The 24733-nt window shown below is 37.9% G+C and overlaps 1 protein-coding gene across 3 annotated transcripts in view; it reads right to left on the bottom strand.

Moving 5' to 3' along the window:
• Nucleotides 1-24733, bottom strand: part of RBMS3 (RNA binding motif single stranded interacting protein 3) — a 1489550-nt gene that overhangs the window by 346131 nt on the left and 1118686 nt on the right. The gene's annotated exons all lie outside the window — the stretch shown is intronic.

Raw genomic sequence — 24733 nt, 5'->3', positions numbered from 1 at the left:
CTAGGAATCACATGTTGGGAACCAATGGGAGAGATTATACAACCCTCTGAGAGTTAAACATAGCCAAGTGATGGGTTATTACCCAATAAAAACGGTATTTCCCAACCTATGTCAGTGTCCCCTGATAACAAGTAGAAGCTCTACTTCTCAAAATTATATCCTATCACCTACAGGTTGCCGGATCTCATCCATTTATCACTAATGGTTGTACTTGTTATCTTTCCACTTTCTTTGGGAGTGGGGAAAGAACAAACACATTTTTCCCCAGTGTTGTTGAGGCAGGGAAAAGGGTTGATTAAATCATACATATGGGAGTTCCTGTAGTGGAAACGAACCCACTGGGGAACCATGAGGTTGCAGGTGTGATCCCTGGCCTCGCTCAGTGGGTTAAGGATCTGGCATTGCCATGAGCTGTGGTGTAGGTTGCAGACGTGGCTTGGATCCTGCGTTGCTATGGCTGTGGCATAGGCTGACAGCTGTAGCTCTGATTTGACCCCTTACCTGGGAACCTCCATACAGTGCAGGTGTGGCCCTAAAAAGCGAAAAAAAAATCCTACATATAAATTTACCCATTCAAACTATATCTAGTCATTTATGATGGGTCATGACAATGTGAGAAAAAGGAATGTATATGTGTAAGTGTGACTGGGTCACCTTGCTATACAGTAGAAAATTGAGAACCCTGTAAACTAGCTATAATGGAAAAAAAAATAACTAAATTAAAAAAAATTTTACACATTCAGATAATTTCAAAAACTGACTTACTGAATACAAGTAGGGCAATACAATCTTTATTATTTATTTATTTATTTATTTTTGTCTTTTGTCTTTTTAGGGCTGTACTTGCAGCACGTGGAGATTCCCAGGCTAAGGGCTGAATCAGAGCTGTAGCTGCCGGCCTATGCCATAGCCACAGCCATGTGAGATCCAAGCTATGTCTGTTACCTACGCCACAGCTCATGGCAATGCCAGATCATTAACCCCCTGAGTTAGGCCAGGGATTGAACCCGCATCCTCATGGATGCTACTCAGGTTTGTTAACCACTGAGCCACAACAGGAACGCCAATTTTTTTTTGTTCTAATTTGCTCTGTTCAGTGATAGCATGATAATCCCTGATTTAGTAGATTATTAAATTGAACAATTAGTAGGGCTTAGGTGAATTATTGAATTTTAAAGCTAAAGAATGTTTTGAGGGCTGCTAATAATCATGATGGACTAATTTCTACTTATACAAGAATACTAAATATTAAAACTCCTTCTATACAAAGTGACCAACATGAAAAGATTCTCTTGGCCGATTTATATAACTATGAACAAAAAGTTAAGAAGTTAATGTTGAATTACATTAATATTGAACTGACAGAGAAAATGAATAAAAGATAGTACTGGTTTTTTTGAAGTTCATGTGTGGTGCAGTGGGTTAAGGATCTGATATTGCCTCAGCTGTGGCGCAGGTTGCACCTGCAGTGTGGGTTTGATCCTTGGCCTGGGAACTTTCACATTCTGTGGGCACAGCCAAAAAGAAAAACAAACAAAAAAAAATGGAGTTACTTTTTCTTCTACACCATCTATGTGCCACATTATATTCTACAACTCAAAAACACACATTCCTATTGACGGTGAAAACGTTCAAGAGGTCTGTAGAAATATCAACTGCAAGTAAATATGCATTTATTCTTTCATTAAACAATTATCTAACCAAACATGGCAATACCAACTGGGATTCAGGCACTGTTCCATGCCCTGGGCATATGGCAGTTGCAGACCAAGATCCCTGCCCTCAACAAGATTTCATTTCAGTGGGTGGAAATAAATACAAATTCAATTAGTTAATGCATTGCAAGTGCCACGAAGAAAGATAAAGTGGAGATGAGGAGAGGAAGTACTGGAACAGGGGTGATATTTTCAAGAGTATTCAGGGAATGTCTTCTTAAGAAGGTAACATTTGAAAAAACACTTGAAAGAGATAAGGAAGGCAAATGGATATGGGTCCAGGAAAAGGAAATGCCATGTACTCAGGCTCTGATATGAGAGCATCCTTATTAGCAACCAAAAGAGCAGAGAAACTGCGAGTGTATCATAGCATGGAAGGAAGATGTGGGCAAGAGGAGGAGAGGATTAACCATGGACCAGTGATACCCCAAGGCCTTGCAGATTATTTTAAAGACTGACTTTTACTCTGAGTGAGATGGAGGGCCATTGAAGGGGATTTTATTAAACTTGAGATATAACCAGGAGTTTCAGATAATAGCGCTGGTATTTAATTAGGATTAGAAACTTTATCTGTGCTGTAGAGTTGGAAAGTTTCATAGAGAACCCCTACCATGGTACCAGATGTGAGTGGCAATTAATTCTTTTTTCCTTCTTGGAGCCTATAAAATATATGAAATGAAAAAGATCAAACTTCTTTTTTAACTGGTTCCCGACAAGTTGTTCTTAAAATGAAATAGGTTCTGTGTAAGACATAAAACCTCAAAGAGAAACGTTGGAGAACTTAAAAACTTACTTAGAACCAGTGTCTATATGGCCATCGGTTCTGTTTGCAAAGAAGAGGGCTATTATCAGAAAGTTTATGTTCACAATATCATTCCTAAAAAATAGATTAACTTAGTCTGGGAAGGAAGGAAAGGGACAGAGAATGGGAAGGGGAGGAGGAAAAATAATCTTAAGATACTGAAATATTTATTTGGCAAAAGTAATAAAATCATTAAATCTAATATTAAAATATGAAAACTGCTTCACTTTCAAAATATATTAACATTTCACACACAAAAAAAAGACAATTCAGTTATCATAGGAGTTACGGATATATAATGGATTGTGGTTTTTTTGGGGAACAATGTAGAATTAATTTATTCTTCAGTGGTCTCATGTTTATAAAATAGCAGTAAAGAAGGGGGTCAATTTCCCTTGACACTCATACATGGAACAATATTGCTGAATATTTATCTTTCAGCAAATCGGTTAAGAACTGGCTTCCAAAATTCAGGATATGCCTAATTCCAGGAACTAGCACCTTCACCATTTATTCTATGCAATTTTTTAGCTGGTACAAGCTAGAGAAGTGAAATGTTATTTTCACTAAACATTATTTCTCAAAATTAGTTTCATTCTTCCTACTCATAGTTGGGTGTTAAATATTATTCCTTTCTTTTTTCTAGCCAGCTAAAATAGAAATTTCTGTTGTACAGAAATCCAGAATAACTGTAAATGTGGCCTCTATGAACTCTTTCTTATTTGGTGTGCAGAAATGAACCCCCATTAACCTTGAAGTGTTCTAAAAGATGCTTCAATCCACATATACAGCTGGACTTCAACTAGCCATGTTATTGTTCAAAATATTTAAGTATCTTCAAAAGATGCTTTTAAAGTCTGACTCCAAAGAAAGGTTAAAATATTACTTCTCATCTGAGCTTATCATCAGTTGATATTTGGTAAGAGAGACAATTCCTGGCTGGATTCTATTTCTCTGGATAATGCTGTGTCACTGCAATTCCAATGGACAGGCTATCTGATATATTTATAAAGACTCATTGCCTCAACTTTGGAAAAGAATGACAATTCCTAATAAATAATAGGCTAAGAATAACCTTGATGAACACATGCAGTTGGCATCCAATTCCTTTTAATAACAAATTTCTGAGTCCACATTAGAATCATTATTCTCTTTTTGTTTTAAAAGTGGTAAAATTCATGGTCAGAGTGAGTTCTAAATAATTTCATTATTTTCAAGGTGATTTGAAACATTTTATTTGTTAAAGTGTATCAAAATTAGGAAGTTGAAGAAATGATCCAATTGGATAATTAATTCATTAAAATTCATCCAAAATCTGTAGTGATGGGAGGTCCTGTTGTGGCTCAGCAGAAAGGAACCCAACCGGTATCCGTGAGGATGGGAGTTGGTACTTGGCCCTGCTCAGTGGGTTAAGGATTGGTGTTACTGTGGCTGTGGTGTAGGATGGTAGCTGTAGCGCAGATTCAATCCCTAGCCTAGGAACTTCCATTTGCTGCACTTTCAGCCCTAAACAAAACAAAACAAAAAACAAGAAAAAAAAAAAAAAAACACCCAAATACGTATTGAGTTCCTACTTATCCAGGTACGTTCTAGGCACTGGGAACACAGCCTTAAATCAACTAAGATTTTCCTCCCAAGCAACTAGCTAAAACCTTAATACTCTCTTTATCTGAAATGCCAACTCTTAAAAAGAAATAACCTACAATTAATATCACTGGTGATAACATATTGTAAGAAGCTTCACCCTGACGCCATGGGGTCATCAGACTAATCACAAGAGTTCTTAGATGGTAGGGAGCTCTTGAGGCCATAGGAGTTTTTGCATCTCCCAAGACTGCCTCTGGTGACAACCCAATCTTAATCCATCAACTAACCCCTTAGGGCTATTGCATTATTTCAGAACTCAAATGAGAGGGTTTTTTGTTTATGCTTTTTTTTGTTGTTCCTCTTGCAAAAAATATACTATCAAATAATTAAAAGAATCAGAAAAAAATATTTCATTAAAGGCTGCAAAAATATCTTCATAGCCATTCTACTCACCAAAACTAATAGAACATTGCTTTTCTTCATATATACCCAAAATGACATCCCTGATAATTCAGAGGAGAAATCTTCAACATGCAAAAAATTCATTACAATTTTTGGAATGTGTTATCATTGACTACTAAGGAATTTTATGTCATTGGCCATTTGTGTACTTCATGGGAGATAACAGACATTAAACTTCTATTTTTCCTCTCTCTCTCATGAAATGTTCATGGATGTGATTTAAAACTAGATGCTATTTTTTATTTATTACATTATAAACCACAGGGAAAAAGTGTAGTGAGACAGCATTAATTCAGTCCACATATTTTAGTTCCCACTCTGTTAGAGGCTTTGTATGCCAAGGCTGTTAGAGAAAATAAGGCACAGCTTGTGTCTCCAAAGAACTATCCATCAGGCATGAATTTCTGCCCCAAAGTCTCCACTGTCTTCCATCTTAGTAGATAACAAACTTATACCAACAAAAACCCAAGACATTTATTAAAACTAGGTCAGATTTACACTCATGGCTAAAGATATTCTCAGAAGAGCCAGATGTTTTGTAGAATTTATATTAATAAAGTATAAAGATGGTATCTTAGCAGCACAGTCTTCCTATGACCAACCCACTGGTGGATCTCTTCTTGAAATAGCTCTAATTTCTATGTCTTTCATTCTTGGCTTCCCAGGGAAAGGAAACCTCAAGATGGGCAGTGTGAGAAGTGTGGAGAGTCTCATGGGTAGAATTCAGAGGTAACAATTATTTGGATGTGGGCAGAACCATCAAACTAAGTAGTGTAGTCAGAGAACAGTTTGGGGTAAAGCATTTACCTGCAATCCGTTTTCTTCTGGTGCTGGAATTTAGAGAGTTTGTTCTTTATGTTGACAGCTTGGCCCCATCATCAACTTTTGGTCATTTTGAGAATGCCTGCTTGTTTTTCATTGTCACTTTTTTGTACCACAAGAATCTTGGTTCCCTCTACTATATTTACTTGAAATGGACTAGGTTTAATATACATAAGGCATTGCCTCTTATTTCAGAAAAAAAATAAAGCATTTCTTTATTGTCAGTTAATGTTCCCTCCTTCTTCCCAATACTCAGAAATAGGTAATATAAATTGGTGCTTTTGTTGAAAACACTAGAAGATGACAAAGTATATAATTAGGCTCTCTTTAAGTGCTTTCAATTTAAACAATGACATGATTCATAAATCTCTACCTATATTGCTAATTATAATCATAATTATTTATGCCTTTTCTTTTCTTTATATGTTATATTTTTAACCAGAACAACTCCATGTAATAAACTCTTTAGTACAGATTTTTTTCCCAAAAAAGGAAATGTAAATATTGTTATAAGATTTGTAAACCACTCAATTGATATTTATGCAAAATAATAACTAGAATGGTTGGTTGTGAAGACTGAGAATAATGCATTAAGGGTACATGGTGGTGGTCACAGGGCCTTGTGATGAAAAAAAGGGGCTAAGATTTTTATCAGATGGGTGCCCTGATTCCCAGCTTCTGAAGGAGTCTCCTTGTCCACCTCTCACTGTGAAATGGCTTGTATCATTTGACATGGAAATACGGCAAGGAAAACAAAGGGAAAAGTGGAAATAAAGCCCGATACAGGAGTTTCAAAGCCAACAGCAGGCCACTGTCAACATCACCCAAAACTTCGTCTCAGTTGTACAATAGTATTAAAGATAAAGGAAGAGAAAAAAAATAGAATATTTAGAATGATGACCAACCAATATGAAAAGGTTCAGAAGCTGAATAATGGAGAATCCTAAACGGAGACATCCATAAAGCTGGATAACGCATTACTAAGTGGATGACCAAGGGAAAAAGATGGTAGAAATGGAAATTGTAGTGATCAAATTAATGCATCTAAAAGGAATTCCAAGATACTGCTCTGAAAAAATGATTCAACAAACTTTACCAGAAACATGAGCCGAAAAAGACTGGATGAACTTAAAAGCCAAATATCATCTTCCATTTAAATTTTCAGTCTTTTCTTCAGCATATTATAGAAACAACAATGCCAGAACAGCCAATGGTACACGATACCCAAGGGAATCATGTTAAAAAACAAAAAACAAAAATAAAACCCAACAACTCAGAACAGGAAAAAGTCTCATTAATTTTGAAGTACATCAACCCTAAATCATTAACCCTGAAGACTACATTCTTGGACCATAACAATTTTTGACACAAACTATGACATAAATACACTTTTATATTACTTCTTTCATTCCTCCAGCATCTGGTTCAATAGCATCTCTCGTTCACTTATGAAGATTTTCAGATATTTTACATCATGAAGAGAAATTTCTCTTTCTTATCACCTGCCAGTGATCAAATTATCACATTCCTAAATAAATAACAGACAACTCAAGATTTAGTAATGATATAACTATAAAGTTTAATTCTTCATATTTAAAGTGTAATCCATGGACCAGCAAAGTCAATGTAATTTAGAAACTTGTAAGAAATACACAATTTTAGATTCCATGACAGACCTAATGAACCAGAATCTCCATAGCAACTTGATATTTAGGTACTGGTATGCCCATGGTATTTTGAGAAACATTGCTTTATATCATTTTTTTTCTCTGTAAGAAGATGTTTTTTGTTTTCCTCTGTGTACTTATAACAACTAACCGTAACAAGTGCTTTCTACTTGCCATGAATTATCATAAATTCTTCACAAACATCCCATTATTGATCCTTGCCAAGATATCGTGAGTTCCATCTTTATTATTTTCATTTCACAGAAGGAGAAATGGAGTTTTATAATGAACTTGGAGAGAAATGCAGCTAGGTTTTGGTATGCCTAGTATTTAAACTGAGGTAGTCTGTTTATAGAGCTCTTAACCTCTATATTCAACTGCCTAAAGATAGGCAGTGATTAGACAGTATTTTGGTCACTTATTTACCTTTCAATATCCCAAAGCTTTCCATTTTCATGAATTTTTGAACAAAAGCTCTGTCAAGGGTTAATCAAGCCTAGGTTTTTCATAGATACTCAGATTGCCTATCCTCATGACAAGCACCAGTTTGGGTGAATATGTAGCTATCTTCTTTTCCCTTATCATTTATCAACCATTAACAGCTGCACCATATAAAACATTGTGCTAAAAGAGCAAGAACATTTGTATTGCTTTGTGTGCATTGATCAGTATTGACTGCTTCCACTAATCATAGTCACTGTATAATTCCACAATATTCTATCATCTTATGTTTACATTACACATCACTCCAAATAGAACCCTGTCTCCCGTGACAGTCTCAGAATCAAACACTTAAAATTAACAAACATGAATTTTTATTTCTACCCTGGAGTCAATAGCTTCCATCAGGAGCCCTGGCTAAGGACATTGCCATCAGTAGCAAGATGTTAGAGGCTGTTCATGTGTCCTAACACAGGTATTAGTCAACACTCAAATCTCAATGAAGAAGAAACCTCCCTACTGTGCAATAGGATGGAGAAAGCAGTTAGTATATGGAAAGAAGAGAAAGGTTAAAAAGGAAACAAGAGCCTACAAAACAGTATACAAAAATGTTTAGTTTTACAGAAAACCAAGAAACCACAGTTGTAGCTGCAGAGCTGCAACTGAATAAAGGGAATGACTGACTATCTTCAGTGTCTTGTGTTAAAGAAATCAGCAGATGATAAAATAGAGGGGCACATGTCTGAAAACTCAAGCTTGGTAGTGACTGGGGGACAGTCACAGTGGTTTCCTCTTTTAGGGTTAGACATTACTGTATTTCCCAGGCCCCCACACCCCTCACCACCCGCCCTGCCACGTGGCAAGCAGACTGAATTCTAGCCAAGGAGATGTGAGTCAAAATTCAAGGGGATGTGAGTCAAGATGGCATGTGCTCCTTTCAGGCTTGGCTCACAATCTCCACCCGCACATGCTACACAGTACTCTTACCCCATTGGCCAGGTGGCAGGGGAGCTCAGAGGATGGGGAGCCACAAGATGGAAGGGCACTGGTTCTCTGAATCATTATGTGAAATGCTACCCACCAATTGGAAGTATCTCAGAGAAACATCAGCTGTTATTGGGTTAATAGAATGATATGCTGTGGTGTGTTTTAGTAGTGAGCCTATACTAACTAATGTGCAAGGGAGGGTGAGAATGATACAAAGACAATCTGATCAGAGCTTAAGAAAGGGTTGTGAGCCAGAACCTTAGGCTGACAGTTCCTCTACATTTGCTCACAATTTCCCAATAGATGCAAAAGCCTAAGCTCATATATTGAGAGTTGTGCTCTCTTTAGATTTCTCTGCATAGAGTCTGCCATGCAGATGAGCTCTCATCATCCCCAGTGCCATTTGGTAGTTCACCACAGGAGGTAGTCATGAAGACATATCTCCCACTTCTTCCTCCCTGGTTTCCTCTCTTATAACTCTCTGCAGAGGGGGAGCTAAATGGTCTAGCTCTCTTTCCATGAAAGCGCACATAATTCAAATGCTGTTAGCATTCATAAACCATCCTTCTTGCACCCAGCAAGATGCAGTTAACCAAATGACCCCATGCATCTCTGCTGGTGCCATGATCTGTGATCTTTTAGAAGCAGAGAAACAAATGGTTTTACCCCTAATTCACAGATGAAGACACTGAGGAAGGAAGAGTATGAGGGAAAGGCAACAGAATAAAACAAAAGGCCTGCAGGTTAATTGCAGTAGGAAGTAAAGACGTGCATCTAGAGGCAAGACACGCATATTCTAGGTCCACAGTCAATGAGGTCAGTGGTCTGGCTAGTGTTGCCTTAACAAAATGGCTGTTAATATCTAAAAATCTTTCTGTCTCTTTAACATAGGTATTTTGACTTTTCTTGAGGAATAATAATAAAAAAATACTTTTTAAAATTGCAACCAAAAAGATCAAATACACCTGACCAAGGAGGTGAAAGACTTATATGCTGAGAACTATAAAACATTAATCAAGGAAATTAAAGAAGATGTAAAGGAATGGATAGCTATTCCATGCTCCTGGGTTGGAAAAATTAATATTGTAAAAATGGCCATACTACCCAAAGCAATCTACAGATTCAATGCAATCCCTATCAAATTCCATGACGTTTTTCAACAAACTGCAATGAACAATCAAAAAATTTATATGGAACCGTAAAAGACCCAGAATTGCCAAAGCAATTCCAAGGAACAAAAACCAAGCAGAAGGCAAAATTCTGTCAGATTTCAGGCAATATTACAAAGACACAGTCATCAAGACAGTGTGGTACTGGTTCTAAAAGAGACATAGCCAATGGAACAGAATAGAGAACCCAGAAAGAAACCCAGAAACCTGTGGTCAAGTGAGCTTTAACAAAGGAGGCAAGAACACAAAATGGGAAAAAGACAGTCTTTTCAGCAAGTGTTGCTGGGAAAACTGGACAGCTGCATGCAAATCAATGAAACTAGAACACACCCTCATACCATGCACAAAAATAAACTCAAAATGGCTGAAAGACTTAAATGTAAGACAAGACACCATCAAACTCCTGGAAGAGAACATAGGCAAAACATTCTCTGACATCAACCTTCCAAATGTTTTCTCAGATCAGTCTCCCAAAGCAACAGAAATAAAAGCAACAATAAAACAATGGGACCTAATCAAATTGACAAGATTTTGCACAGCAAAGGAAACCATCAAACAAACAAACAAACAAAAAACCCCAAACCAAAAAGACAGCTTAAAAAATGGGAGAAGATAGTTTTAAATGATGCAACTGACAAGGGCTTTATCTCTAGAATATACAAGCAACTTATACAACTCAACAGCAAAAAAGCCAACAACCCAATCGAAAAATGGGCAAAAGACCTGAATAGACATTTCTCCAAAGAAGATATACAGATGGCCAGCAAACACATGAAAAAATGCTCAACATCCCGGATTATTAGAGAAATGAAAATCAAAACTACCATGAGATACCACCTCACTCCAGTCAGAATGGCCATCACTAATATGTCCACAAATAACAAATGCTGGAGGGGGTGTGGAGAAAAGGGAACCCTCTTACACTGTTGGTGGGAATGTAAACTGTTACAACCACTATGGAAAACAGTATGGAGGTACCTTAGAAAACTATGCATAAAACTACCATATGACCCAGCAATACCACTCTTGGGCATATATCTGGACAAAAACTTTCCTTCAAAAAGACACATGCACCTGCATGTTCATTGAAGCACTCTTCACAATAGCCAAGACATGGAAACAACCTAAATGTCCATCAACAGATGATTGGATTAGGGAGGTGTGGTATATATACACAATGGAATACTCCTCAGCCATAAAAGAGAACAAAATAATGCCATTTGCAGCAACATGGATGGAACTAGAAACTCTCATACTAAGTGAAATAAGTCAGCAAGAGAAAGACAAATACCATATGATATCACTTATATCTGGAATCTAATACATGGTACAAATGAACCTTTCCACAGTAAATAAACTCATGGAAATGGAGAATAGACTTGTGGTTGCCAAGGGGGAGGGGACGGTCATAGGGCTGATTGGGAATTTGGGGTTAATAGATGCAAACTACTGCCTTTGGAATGGATAAGTAATGAGATCCTGCTATATAGCTCTAGGAACTATACCTAGTCACCTATGATGGAGCATGATAATGTGAGAAAAAAAGAATATATACATGTATGTGTAACTGAGTCACCATGCTGTACAGTAAAAAACTGACAGAAGAGTGTAAATCAGCTATAACGGAAAAAATAAAAATCATTATAAAATATAAAAAGGCTTTTCTGGGACTATCAGGAGATGTGGTCACATTCAGCCCGCATTCCTGCACCTCAGAGCATTTTACAGTAGCAGTGCCCCCCCATCCCCCATGTTTCTACTCTCTGATTTGCTCATGTCCACATAACAGCCTGTGGCCAAAAATTACTGATGGCCCTGAAGGCATATCAGTGTGTGGCCTGACAATTACTCTACGTCCTTAACGAAGTAAGGAACCTCGATTCCTCTATCACCCTGATCCTCTCTTACCACATGGAAGTTTTATCACTTAAAAAACAATGTGTTTAAAATGATCAGAATTGGGATTATGTACAGTGTCTCTTCTGTCAGTCCTTCTGCCCACTCTCTCTATTCAACATCGTTTCTACAGTGACAGGTATTTAAAAAGGGGTAGGGCAGAGGTACCAGCTAAGTGGTCCCTGCAAACTGACTCACTGGCAATCCTCCTTTCTTGCAGAGAAGGAGCAGGGAGAGAAGGCCACGCAGATGGGATGCAAAACACTACATCCTTCTGAATTCTCACATACAGAATAGTAAAGATGTGCCCAATAAGTGAACAAACACATAACAAGGTTTATGAAGACACTGAAAATGGGGTCTGACAAAGCACACCTTGAAGTTGAGGACTGAACAACTTCTATTCTATACAGAACATTAGACTTTCCCAAGCATAGACTGTGATCAATAAATTTGACACATGGCAAAGCCACAACAGGTAGGAATGCCACAAGATGATTACTAAAGACATACGATGGCATTTGCTAATGGGGGTTTGAGGAGTAGCTGCAAGACTTAATTGGTGAAAAAAAATACACCCCAACTGATATAGGCAAGTACCACTATGAAAATGTTATCGGTGTGACAAGATGATAATGTTCATTAGGATTTAGGCACAAAGACTACTATCACCTAGAAGCGCATTAATACACATACTCATCCTGGCCCATAGCTTAGAATCCTTTGGCTAAAAGGAAACAATGTTAATTCTAAAATTACTGCATCTCTGGCCTTGAGTGGCTAAGCATGCGTCAGAAATGCTCGCCTTCAGCTCTGTACCATCCTTTCGATTTTAAACTGGATTGTGCCTCTCCGGTGATGGTGGGGAGGAGGACAAATGAGAGGAGAAGTCACAGTCATAGTTATAACTTAGTCTTTGCCAGGTTTTACATTAAAATTGGCTCTTCATATCTACTGCCTTTAGCATAACTGTGAAATGTTAAGTATACTGATTCCAATTTTTCAGATGGAGAAATGTCACTCCAAGAGTTTGAGTAGCTTATCTGAGATCTTATGGCTAATAAGCAAGATATCTAGAATTAAATGCCAGGTCTGTGTGGATCCAAAGCTTTGCCATCATGTAGCTATCACAAAGATTTCTAAGCAAATCTTAACGAGTAATTTTTATGAGGGCTTTTCCTTTTCTTTTTCCAAATAATGGCTCTTTTCTAACCAATGTTTTCAAACATCTGTCTTTTTTTTTTTTTTCTTGGCCATACACACAGTACATGGAAGTTCCTAGGCCAGGGATTAAACCCACACCTCCACAGCGATCCAATGCACCACAGCAGGAACTATCTGTCCTCTTCTTAATCCACTCCATCTATGAAATTTGATGCTAGAGGTTGTTTCTAGTCCACAAGTCCACCAACATGAATCCTGCTGCTATGCATTTCCCTACTTCCTACAGATTCATTGTTCTAACCTTTGCATATGTTTAGTCCAAAGAAAATAAACAGGCATTGAAGTTTAGAAGTCAGCCTCTAGGAGCAGAAAGTTTGCCTTCCCATGGAGTTCAGAAATTGACAAGAGAGCATGTGACATGGTAAAGGCCTTGAGACCTCTGGGATTAGAGGACTCTAGCACAGAACAAACTGTGGGAATACTGGAGAAACAAATTTCAAATATATTTCCTGTTCAAACACTATTAACCTCCTTTTTTTTTTTTCACCTGAATTAATCTAGACACTTTGAAACAGAACTTCCTTCAAGGAATTTTAGTTTTATCTTTTGTTCCATGGATGTGAGCAATGAAATAATGCCACATCCTCTTAGTGAATTCTTCTTCCTCAAGTACATGTCACGTATGTAATTATAAGATCACTAGCAAGGGAGATGAAAACCACTGATTGGTGATTAAATATTAAATGGCTGAAGGAAGGCATAGATATTTTAAAAAGTCTTGGGTTTCTTACCTAATCTTCAAAGTTGATCTGGGCTCCAAATACTTTGACAGGCACCCTAATTATATCTTAAAAAATTGCCATTTATATGAGTTTTTGAATTTCTCTTTAAATTATCTCCCAACTCCCTACAAGGATACAAAATTGTGGGAAAATTTATGGGTTTGGTTAAAAATTAACATGAGAATTTATATTTATGAAAACCAAACAGGATGGAATTACAGCTGAGGAAATTAGGGTCACATCCCTCCCTTTGTGTTTCACATGTTTAGGAAGACAGGAAATTGCTGATCCATTGAAATTTCTACATTTCTCAGTTGTTTGCAATCAATGATATCCTCTGACCACAATCATCATCAAAAAAGGGCTTTTTCTACTTTCTCCAGGATTTTGTGGCCAGTAATTATCCAAACTAAAGGAGGAGAATATAGTTACTTACTTCCACATATATGATTAGGAATGTACTAGAGTTCTTCACTCACTGAAAAAAAAAACTGATCAAAAATTATCTTTTACTTTTGAAAAGTCTGAAATAATTAAGTACTCCCAATGGAATTATATTGTTTATTTCTAGAATGTCTTTGGAATCATGATATGAGGCATGATGACGCATATCTAGGGCTAAGTTGAATGAGAATTTGCTAAGCTACCAACTACCCAGCCTGTCATCACTGTAATCACTCAGCATTTTGCTTTGAAAAAGAGAAAGTAAGTACTCAGTATGGTTTATAGTAAAGAAGTTCTGGGTGGAAAATATGCTGAAAGAGATCCCTACTTAGGAGTGCATAGAAGATTACTATTTTAGGACTAACAGTGCTTAAAAACTGGCCAAGTTTCAATCCACATTTGTGCATGTGTTTGTATGTGTACATCTTTCAATCAACATTTATGTATGTGTGTGTGCTCCTAATTTTGAAAGATGTTACAAATCAAAATGCATTTTTTGCTTAATTTCTGAACTTTTATGTACAAATCGTAGATGAACCTTCAACCCTATATTTATCATGACTTAAGACTGGGGAACATATCCTTCAGTTGTGCAAAAATCTACCATTTTACTTTGTTCAAAAAAATCATAATCACACTCAACACCCCTCGTTCCCAAGTCCAAAATAAAGCAAATTGTTTTCTTATAAAAGTGTATCCTAAGCATATTTTGAGGTTCCACCATTTTTTTAATTGCACAAAATAGATGCTTTCTCTAAATAAAAAAGGAGGCATATCCATTCTGCTACATGTGTTAATCCTCTCAAGCCAATCAGAGACCTAAGTAAAAGCCCTATTCTGATTTTCATGCCCTGGAAGCAATAGTCTCTGAAGCTGGGAAGCATTGCTGTTGCTCCAAAGAGGTTATTACTAAGGAACTCTTATAGCCTTTCATGTGACAGTTTGATAGCCTATTGCTTTGATAAGGTAATAAATGTGGTTTTGATTCTTTTAAGGCAATACCAAAAGAATTCAACAACTAGAGTAGTTGGGATTTATCCTGGAGTATAGAACCATATCAAGACTTCAAGTTCTACAAAAGAAATTGCACTTATACCCTGGTGAATAAACCAGCATTCCTAAACACAACATGATATTCAATAAACTCCTGAAATGCATTAAGACCACTAGATTTTCCAAATAAATATATGATTGAAGGATTAGAAAAACCTTACAGTGTACAGTGTTAATAAAAGACAATTTTAGCCAATACAACTGAAAGATAATTTTACTGCTGCCTTTTAATAACTTAAGTAGTTACTTACTCAGAAATTAAATTGCCATGTCTAATTGTATTCACTTGTCCACAGGGCAAGTACCTTGTCAAACACTACATATAATTGACACTTTATCTACCATAGTGGAACTACCTTTTTAAGCAAAAAAGCAAGGGTCTGGATGTCTTACTTGGCTTTCAAGTGTTGGCTAGACTTCCTAAGAAAGAATTCAAATCACTAGATTTGAATTTAACCTTTCTGGGTATTTGCTTTCCTTTTGGTGAAAGGAAATATCTGTTCCTTTCATCAAAGAGCAGGATATAAAACTAAACACAGCGTAAGCCCCTCTGTTCCGAATCATCTCTGAAATGCTTCCAGTTCCGTCTTACTGATAACAGCCCAATTATGAGGGTCATGGCCAATGGGGAATCAGCCTTGTGCCATGTGACCATCATGTTGATCATAGTCATCGCTGATCGATTTCAAGGTGACGTCTGTGGCTTCCACGAATATGGAGGACATCTACATAATTCCGGGTTTTGGTGAGCAATCACCTAGCGGATCTCACTGGATACTGATTGATATACCCAGACATTTATTTTTTGGGGAGTACACAAATATGCACACATAGTCTAAAAAAATGCCTCTTGGAGGAAGATAATAGGGTGAGGACATCTGTCTTTGTCTCATGAATGACAATGTGTCCTTTCTACTTTTCTTGTTTAATAAACATTTTTTTCTGACCTGGAAGTTCTGACCCAGAGTGGCTTTGCAGCTTCCAAGAAGCTTAATTATGGTTCTTCAGATCCTATATGCTTATAATAAATACCCATAAAACAGGACAATATTTTTTTTTCTCACAACTTTTAAGACTCCCAGTAACAATTTGTAAGACTCCGAACATATCTTCACAGGCTACAAATCATATATACATATATGTACTTACTCACTTACTTTGACTAGTTAATTAAAATAACACAAGAATGTGCTTGTATGAGTTAAAAACATCATGTGTTAGAATTCAATGACATAGTTTGATATGGAACAATAAATTCACATGGCATTTGCACAACTCCAGATGGGAATAAGCCATCTAGCAAGATTCCCTGGACTTTAAGAGGGAAATAATCTCAACAATGGTTGGGAGGAGAAGGAGATGCTTCCTTACATTTGTTGGCACATGTACATAGTATCTATTCAAAAGTAAATAAAATTAATTGAATTAAGGAAAAAAGTAGCACAGCAGCATGCAGTTGTTTATAAGATAGGAAGAAGAGAATGAGTGAGAAACAGACTCAGAGCTTTGGACCAAAGGCAAGACTTTTTTAAAATGTTTATTTAAAATCACGATTAGTTCTGAAGTTGGAAATGAGAAGAGAGTCACTATGTTGGTTGGACTCCAAGGCTTCAGGGCACCTTCTATACTCCCAAAATAGGCAGTAAAGTTACATAGTTCCTAGGGGATTTTCCTAAAGCTGAGAAGAACTAGATAGTTTATTCTCTGTTTCCACTGGTTCGGTGACATGAAGCAGGTCACATGCAATTAAAAATAAAGAATGATGGATGTAAGGGTAACATGGAAGTTTGTTGGTTCCTCTGAGATTTTTCCAAGCACCTTAATGTTTTGAAATGAGCAGGGTTAAGATTTCTTTATATATACATATAGATAGATAGACAGATAGATAGATAGATATAAAATGATTTTTATTTTTTCTATCATAGTTGGTAAGCTTTCTTACAAGTAAAAAAAAAAGGAAAAGAAAGAAAAATAAATTTAAAAAGTAGACACTTTGAGGCATTTAGGAAAAAGCTAGAAATTCTATAAAATTGCCTTCCTTTAATGTACAATGGTTTAGAAGTTTCAAGAACCTCTGTTTTCCACTCTGTTAATTCATCTGAGTGTAGGTCAAGAAACTGCAAAGACATTTCTCTCATGTTAAAACAATAGCTTAATAAACAAGCAGCTGAATCTGGTTTTGAAAATTCTAGTATAAAGAGCCTGTAGAAGAACTGAAGGCCCTCTACCACCTACATCCAGAAGGAGCAAGTACTAACTCCAGTGCGGAAATTTTTAATGCCTGATTCTGCAGAACTTGAATTCCTTAAGGAATTCGTTTGTGGTATTATCATAGGAAATCCTTTGTAGGATTGTCCATTCAGTAGATTTCCATTCAATGGATTTCAACCGTCTTTATATAAATCCTCATAATGGATTGGCTTATTCATTCAGTTCTTCAATTCATATTTATATACCCCTCCCCACGTAGCTGCTGTCTCAAAGATACAAAAACATGTAAGCTATGGAAACAGCTGTAATTGAGTGGGGAATTGTTGCCATTCCCCATGGTAGTATAAGAACCCAATGTTTAGTGACTCTAGGATTGGGTAGGTAGAGGCTATGTATGTATGTACTACGAATGCTGCCTGCTATATCAGTAAAAAAAGGATGTTGCAACTATCTGATAGCGGCCACCCATAATGGTGCACCCTGAGGAAATTCAGGATGAGAAAGCACAGGATTCAAGCCTAGGTAGCTGAGGTGCCTATCAAAGGAATGATTTCAGTGAGCCCAGACTCTTACATCTTCCCATACATAGAAAAGCACTAAATTCCTTAAGATGCCTAGTTTTCTTTAATTAACAGGACTACTTTGATGTCCTGACTACCTGGTCTTTGTTGCACAAAACCCTATATGTCCTGGCTTCCCCTTGCCTCTTTGGAGCAGTCTCGGAGCTATCTGAGATGCTGCATCCTGGGCTTAAGTCCTCGGATTTGTCCGCCAAATAAAACACAACTCTCAACTTTTAGGTTGTGCTCTTTTTCTTTTTTTTCCAGTCATCATATGGTAAGAAACTTCTGACATGAACCCCAAAGGTCCTGCTCTTCTGGTCTTCATACCCTCATTAATGCCCTCCCTGTGAGTATGGGCTACAAACAGTGACTTTGGTTTTTTATGCATAGAACGCAGCAAAGAGATAGGACATCCTTTTTTAGATTAGGTTATACAAGACTGTGATCCTGGCTTCTTTACGCTTTCTCTGGGTCTGCTCACTTGCCATGTTGTAAGCTGCCCTATGGAAAGAAGCCCATGTACGAAGGATCTCTGGCCTCAGGAGGAACTGAGTTGTTCCAACAGCCAGGTATATTTTGGAAGTGGCCCCTCCCCTAGATGCAATCCTGGCCAAGATTCTGAGTACAGCCTTGTAAGAGCCCCTAAGCCAGAGGGTACAGACAAGTACCCTGAGGATTCCTGACCCAATGACACTGAGATCATAAATGTTTTTTAAACCACTAAATCTTGGGGTCATTTGTCATGGAGCAAAGGATGCCTACGATGGGCTTGGTGGCAATTCACTACACACGGAGTGTTTGAGCAAAGGTGAGTGATGAGCCCAAGTTCCCTAGGTAGCATTTAAGTCACAGTGGAAATGGGTATATAGGTTGCTCTGGGAAAAGCCCTGGGCTAAACAGTGCTAAAATATATGAGGTGTGAGTTCCCTTTGTGGCCCAGCAGAAATGAATCCGACTAGGAACCAAGAGGCCATGGGTTCGATCCCTGGCCTCACTCAGTTGGTTAAGGATCCAGTTTTGCCATGAGCTGTGGTGTAGGCCGCAGACTCGTCTCGGATCTGGCATTACTGTGGCTCTGGCATAGGGCAGCTGCAGCTCTGATTAGACCCCTAGCCTGGGAACCTCCATATGCCGTGGGTACGGCCCTAAAGGGCAAAGGATAATAATAACAATAATAATAATAAGAAGAAGAAGAAGAATAAAGTACATGAGGTGTTTGTGGAGAGGGGTAGAATTTAAGACAGGACATTCACAGAAGATCTGAAGATTTAAAGAAGACATATATGATAACTTTTATATTTTAAGATAAATGAGTGTGATCAGTTAAAAATTGATGGCAAAAATTCAGTTTAAAAATGATCTATCTATATCAGAGTGTTACGATATCCTCAAATTTCAGGTTTGCCAAAGTATTTTTTTTGAAAGAGGTCACCTCCAGCTCTGCATACACAATCTGGCCCAGATATAACATATCCCTAATCATCTGGAGTTCTTCAAAAGCCTAAGCTTTTAAAGACACCAGGGAGTAACACAATTTCTTTGATTTTGTGCATTTGTTCTCTACTAAATAATTGTTATGTATATCCTTCTTCCATTTAGAGACCTGATAATGAAATATTTAGTCATCTTTCTGGTGATTATTTCATGGGAAAATTTTGACCAACATTTTCTGGAGTTTGATGGGTCCCGGCTTTCAAAGAGAACAAGCAGAAGTGTCCACAGTGAGTGAGGATCCTTCCTGGCAGAGGCCACAATAGCCCACAGGCATCTGGCTTCTAGCACTTGATAGAAAAGAGAAGGATGCTTTAGCAGCCTGATGTTTGCCACCAGTTAACACTATATATGCGCACACACACACATTCAGCAGGAGGACAGAAGCAGGAAAGAAGGCTGGCTGCTTTAAAGCTTCTTCCTTTAAACCAAGTGGGAAATTCCAAAAACAGAATCTTTCCTTTAAAAAAACACATTCAATCTCCTCTATTTCTTCCCTCTGATAATTAAACAACATCAACAGCAGGAATAGGGGTAAAGGTAGGGAAAGAGAATAAGAGGGAAAGGAGGAGGAGAAATGAACCCTTGACAGGCATGGGATGGAGGCAACTTTGAATCAATAGGCAACAGAAGCATTGCTAAGAAGGCTTTACCAGTATTCAGAGGTGAACGTGTTTGTTAGAGTCCTTAGGTGACTTGTTAACAGCAGTGAAATGAAAAGAACTGTCAGGTGGCTGTTTGTTCCATTCCTTTTAAAGAATTAATAAAACTAACATTTGAATGATTTCATTAATTGCAGTGAGAACGCATAGTGAGGTATAATTAATTACACGTGTGTACCTTCCAGGGTCTCAGCCACTGTTACTGACTCTGCTGCTTCTGGTACTGAACCTGGAAGTGAATAGTCACAACTGCTCTCTGCCTCTGAGTCAACATAGATCTCTCCTCTGGAAGTGTGTCTAGCAATTAAAGCACTGCTGGCCACAAGCACTTCCTGCAATGACAGAAATATTCTATACCTTCCTATCTAATCAGGAAGCCACTACTTAAAGTTATTGAGCACTTGAAATGTGACTAGCGCAACTAAGAAACTGAAATTTTCACTTCAATTGTAATGAACTTAAATTTCAATTTAAATAGGTACATGTGGCAAATGGTTACAGCACAGATTTAAGGTAACATCCTGAAGGCAGCAGAACTGTGTGTTACCAACATAAAGTTCCGAAGACTACCCAGAAAACTGCCTCAACAGATGAAAAGTAACATAGCACTTTGAAAGAATTCCTAAATGCAGGCCATGCCAAAGTGCACATAAGTAGACAATAAAAATTGAAAAGACTGTATTTTGGGGAGAGGGGAAGGGTTTGGATAATGGCCAGTAATAATTTACGCAAACCACCAATTTTTACAATCTCATCAAAGACAATGAACAATTCCACTATGGGTGACAGGCCATTCATGTTGCAAAACAGCAAATAACACCTTATAACTTCTAATTGTGTATGAAAGTACAACAATCACAAATTTGAAGGAGACTCTGCCTCTAAACTCAAACATGTTAAACAAATAAAAAAAGAAAGGCAAAACAAGGTGATGGGAATAAACAGTATTAAAAACTGATAGAGTGAGATGTTAAGACTTATGTACAATGAATGAAAGCTTAAAATAATTACCTTGTCATGATTTAACTGAAGTTTGAAGTCGATACCCCTCTTTGTACAAAGTCAAACTTGATCCAAGGCAGGGTGATAATTCATGTACTGTAATAATGGACTTTATTATTGTTCTTTATAAAAGACCCTTTTGTCCTGGGACATTCTTGAGACAGCATCAGACACCCAGGCAAAGAATGAATAGGACACCAAGCTGAACTTTTACAAAGCCAAACTCATTCAGCAGATATTAATTTGAACAGAGGAATCAATGTATACTGATTTGCAGATAACAACCACTTGTGTAATTCAAGAGCTAGTATTTAAAGCGGAGAAAAGAGTGCCACATTTGCAAATACCCAGAGGTTCTGCTGCTCAGGTAAGCTCTTCACATGCACTTTCCCTTGTGAGTCTCCTGCATCCCTGAGTCACTTTAACTTGTACTGAGAAATAGCCTTAAGCAATGTACAAATTGATGTTCTTTTTATTTGTGCCAATTATACACTGAGATGCTGGGATCATTACAAGCCATCAGTATTTTCTTTTTTTTCTCATTTTGATTCTATAAGATGCCAGCAACATTTCTGCCAGCAATCCTCACAACACTAATTGCGCACAAATGCTTTCATATTTTTAGATGAAAGTTATTATATAAAGTGATACGTATTGACATGTTTAGATATAATTATTGAGTAAAGGTTTCAATTTGTGACCCAGAGAATACATTTCTTCTGGATTGAAATATAAATTCTGATGCATGGAAGTACTATAATAAATGCCTAGCATGAACTGCTCTTCAGATGGAACCCTTTTTCATCTGAACTTTGGAATCAATTATAGCACTTGTAAGAAGACACTAAAATGTGTATACTATATTGGATAATAGTCCCAAATGAGGGCTTATTTATAGAGAACTCCTTAGATAAACTCATAGTGATAGTTTTTGTGGAATCTAAACTGCAAACAAAAAGTTGACATCGTTAGAGGGTGAATGACAGGTACTCAGACACCAGCCTCCAGGCCCACATGCTTCAGACTCTCAGCCCAAATGCACCCTGATTCAGCAACAGTTCCTATGTGCGCATAGAGGCACACCCAAACAACAGAGCCCCAGGGGCCTACACCTCCCACGATTACAGACATAGCAACATTTTCAAGTCCATAAACAATTTCAGGTGAGAAAGTACAAGCTGTGGTTGAAACCTGTTCAAAATTACAACCAATAACTGAATACAGCGTTTCACGTTTCCTCTTTGTCGTGTTTGCCTCATATGTTGTGTTATGATTGCTGGAGGCTATTTGGGAAGCCCATTTATCACAGATAACTTTTGGGGGAAATTACTACATTATAAACCTATTAGGGCCTGGAATTCCCCTCTCTTAGACGCCAATGTTTGGATTCAGACTGACCAAGCAGTGATTATGAAAAGTTGGAGAAATGTTCAAAGCACAAGAGTAGAAGAAAAGAGACGGGGTGTTAGTTTAATGATTTTTCAGAGACCCCTCTGTTTTTGGAGTGTCAGAAAGCAATGCACTTGAAAAACATTCTGACTTACAGGAATAATATGAAATTATCCTAAATAGGGGTTTTCAGAGAAAGAAAATGGCAGTGGTATTACTTACCCTGGCAACACAAGTTCTCCTGCTCAGTGGATGTGTGTGTGTAACTCCCCCTTTTCAATCTTTACCTTCTGTATTAGAATTGTGATTAAGAAAATGATCGATAATGCCTAGAGCTTGACATTCAGAGCCATGGACAGACTGAATGTCTGCTCACGGTCTCTTTTCTCTGTAAAACCTCGCTCTAAAATTGCTCAGATCAAGAGAGAAATGACATGCAAAATAGTTTGAAAACTGCAGCACTTTCCTTGTAGAAAAATGACTTTTTCACCTCTCTCCATCCCCCCAAATTGCGTAGTGTCCTTTATTTATCCCTGCACAAGGAAAGAAGCAAATGGATCCGGGTCAGCCCCCTTCCCTGTTGCATTTGGAAAGAAGTTTGGGAGTTTATCCAACTTAAAATGTGAGATCTACCTAAGACCATTTTGGCAACAAAGTGAAGGGCTAAGGAGGAGAAACACCAACCAACCTGAAGAACCCAGTTTGGAGGAAGTCAGCAAAGTCAGGAAAACAGCAGTTCAGGCAAGCCCCAAACCTTGTTCCTAAAAGCTCCCCGTGTGTGGCGCCAATGCAAGAGGAATGTGATTAACTGCCTGAGAAAGGCCTAGAATTACTACCATTCTGACTAGATTACTGGGTAATTAGATTGGTAGCACTCTTCCCTGACTGGGGCTGTCAGATTAAATCTGGCTGGTTCTCTTCAGATAACTGTCAGGTCCCACAATAGCAAACAGAGTTGACACAGTGAGGGTTTTTTTTTTTTTTAATTTTTTAAAAATATGTTCAAAGAATCAAAGTGCCTTTGTTTTCTTCATGATAAAAAAGGAGAAATATTTAGTGGACCTGAGAGTTGATTCAAATTGTCATTGTATTTGATTAAGAAAATGCTACCAGAAGTTTCCACTGTGGCTCAGCCAGTTAAGAACCCTACAAGCATCCAGGAGGATGCGGGTTCAATCCCTGGCCTCACTCAGTGGGTTAAGGATTGGTGTTGCCATAAGCTGAGGTGTAGTTTGCAGATGAAGCTCAGATCTGCTATTGCTATGGCTGTGGCCAGCTGCTTCAGCTCTGATTCAACCCCTGGCCTGAGAACTTCCCTATGCCACATGTGTGGCCCCCCAAAAAAGACAAAGAAAATGCTACCAGACTAAGCCTGGCAGACAGGTTAACCTGGATTTGGAACTGAAAGTCACCAGATTTGATCAGCCTATCAGGGTTCCACTGATGGAAAAGAAGCATGAGTTACCCAGAGGATGAAACTAGTGGTTCTGTTTTCATGCTGAGTCCCTAGGCCTTTGTTCAAGTAAAGTTAAACAGGAGGTAAACCTTTGGGGCCCTTCTCTCTTCTCCTTTGAGGCAAGCATACTCACCCTTGACTCTATAAAGATGTCTCCCCCGCTACTCCTAGACCACACAGAACAGAGGGAGAACAAAGAAACCAATAGGAGAAAGGCAAGGTCCCAGGTTCTTACAGAGTTCTCGTGGTCTCGCCCTGCCATCTCTAGACACTGCCTTTTTTTTATAAGGGAAGCAGAGCATGTCCCCCAATGTGACCTCATCTGGTCTCTAGCAGGAGGTGGGGAGAGGAGCTAGAGGGAGAAGATGAGTTTAGGTGATACACACGAAAGTATATATTTTTATTTATTTTGTTTATGTGAGATAATTACTAGTGATTTTCTTTATAACAGAGATGTAAAGTTCTCTTTCAATTTTTTCTTCAGATGTAAATGAGATCAATTTATGGAAGAGAAGCATACAGACGGTAAAACTCACAAATTTACTGAATAAAGGTTGTCACTCAGATGTAAGTGATAGTGGAGAGGTTGGAGTCAGATCTGATGGTGAACCCAGAAAGTCCACATGTAATTGTAAACACTTAGGCAATTTAATTCCCTTCACTGTCAGCTCCATGTGGTATTCCCGTTCGATACAGGTAGCAGCAAAACATCAGCAGTGAGCCTGTCACTGTGTGCATGGTCAACAGTTATGATTTAGAAAATTGGACTTATTCATCTCTTTGAAAAATACATAAGAAATTCAGTTGCCTTTGACCTACAGTGTTGGTGAGAATGTAAATTGGTGCAGCCACTGTGGAGAACAGTATGGTGTTCCTTAAAAAATTAAGAAGCGAAATAAAATATAATCCAGCAATCCTGCTCCTGGAATATACTGAAGAATATTCAAACAGAAAAGATACATGTACCC

The sequence above is a fragment of the Sus scrofa genome, chromosome 13 (genome assembly GCF_000003025.6).
Source record: "Sus scrofa isolate TJ Tabasco breed Duroc chromosome 13, Sscrofa11.1, whole genome shotgun sequence".
In the NCBI taxonomy this organism is placed as follows: Eukaryota; Metazoa; Chordata; class Mammalia; order Artiodactyla; family Suidae; genus Sus; species Sus scrofa.
Note: the sequence above shows the minus strand (reverse complement) of the source record. Positions and strands in the feature narration are given on the sequence as shown.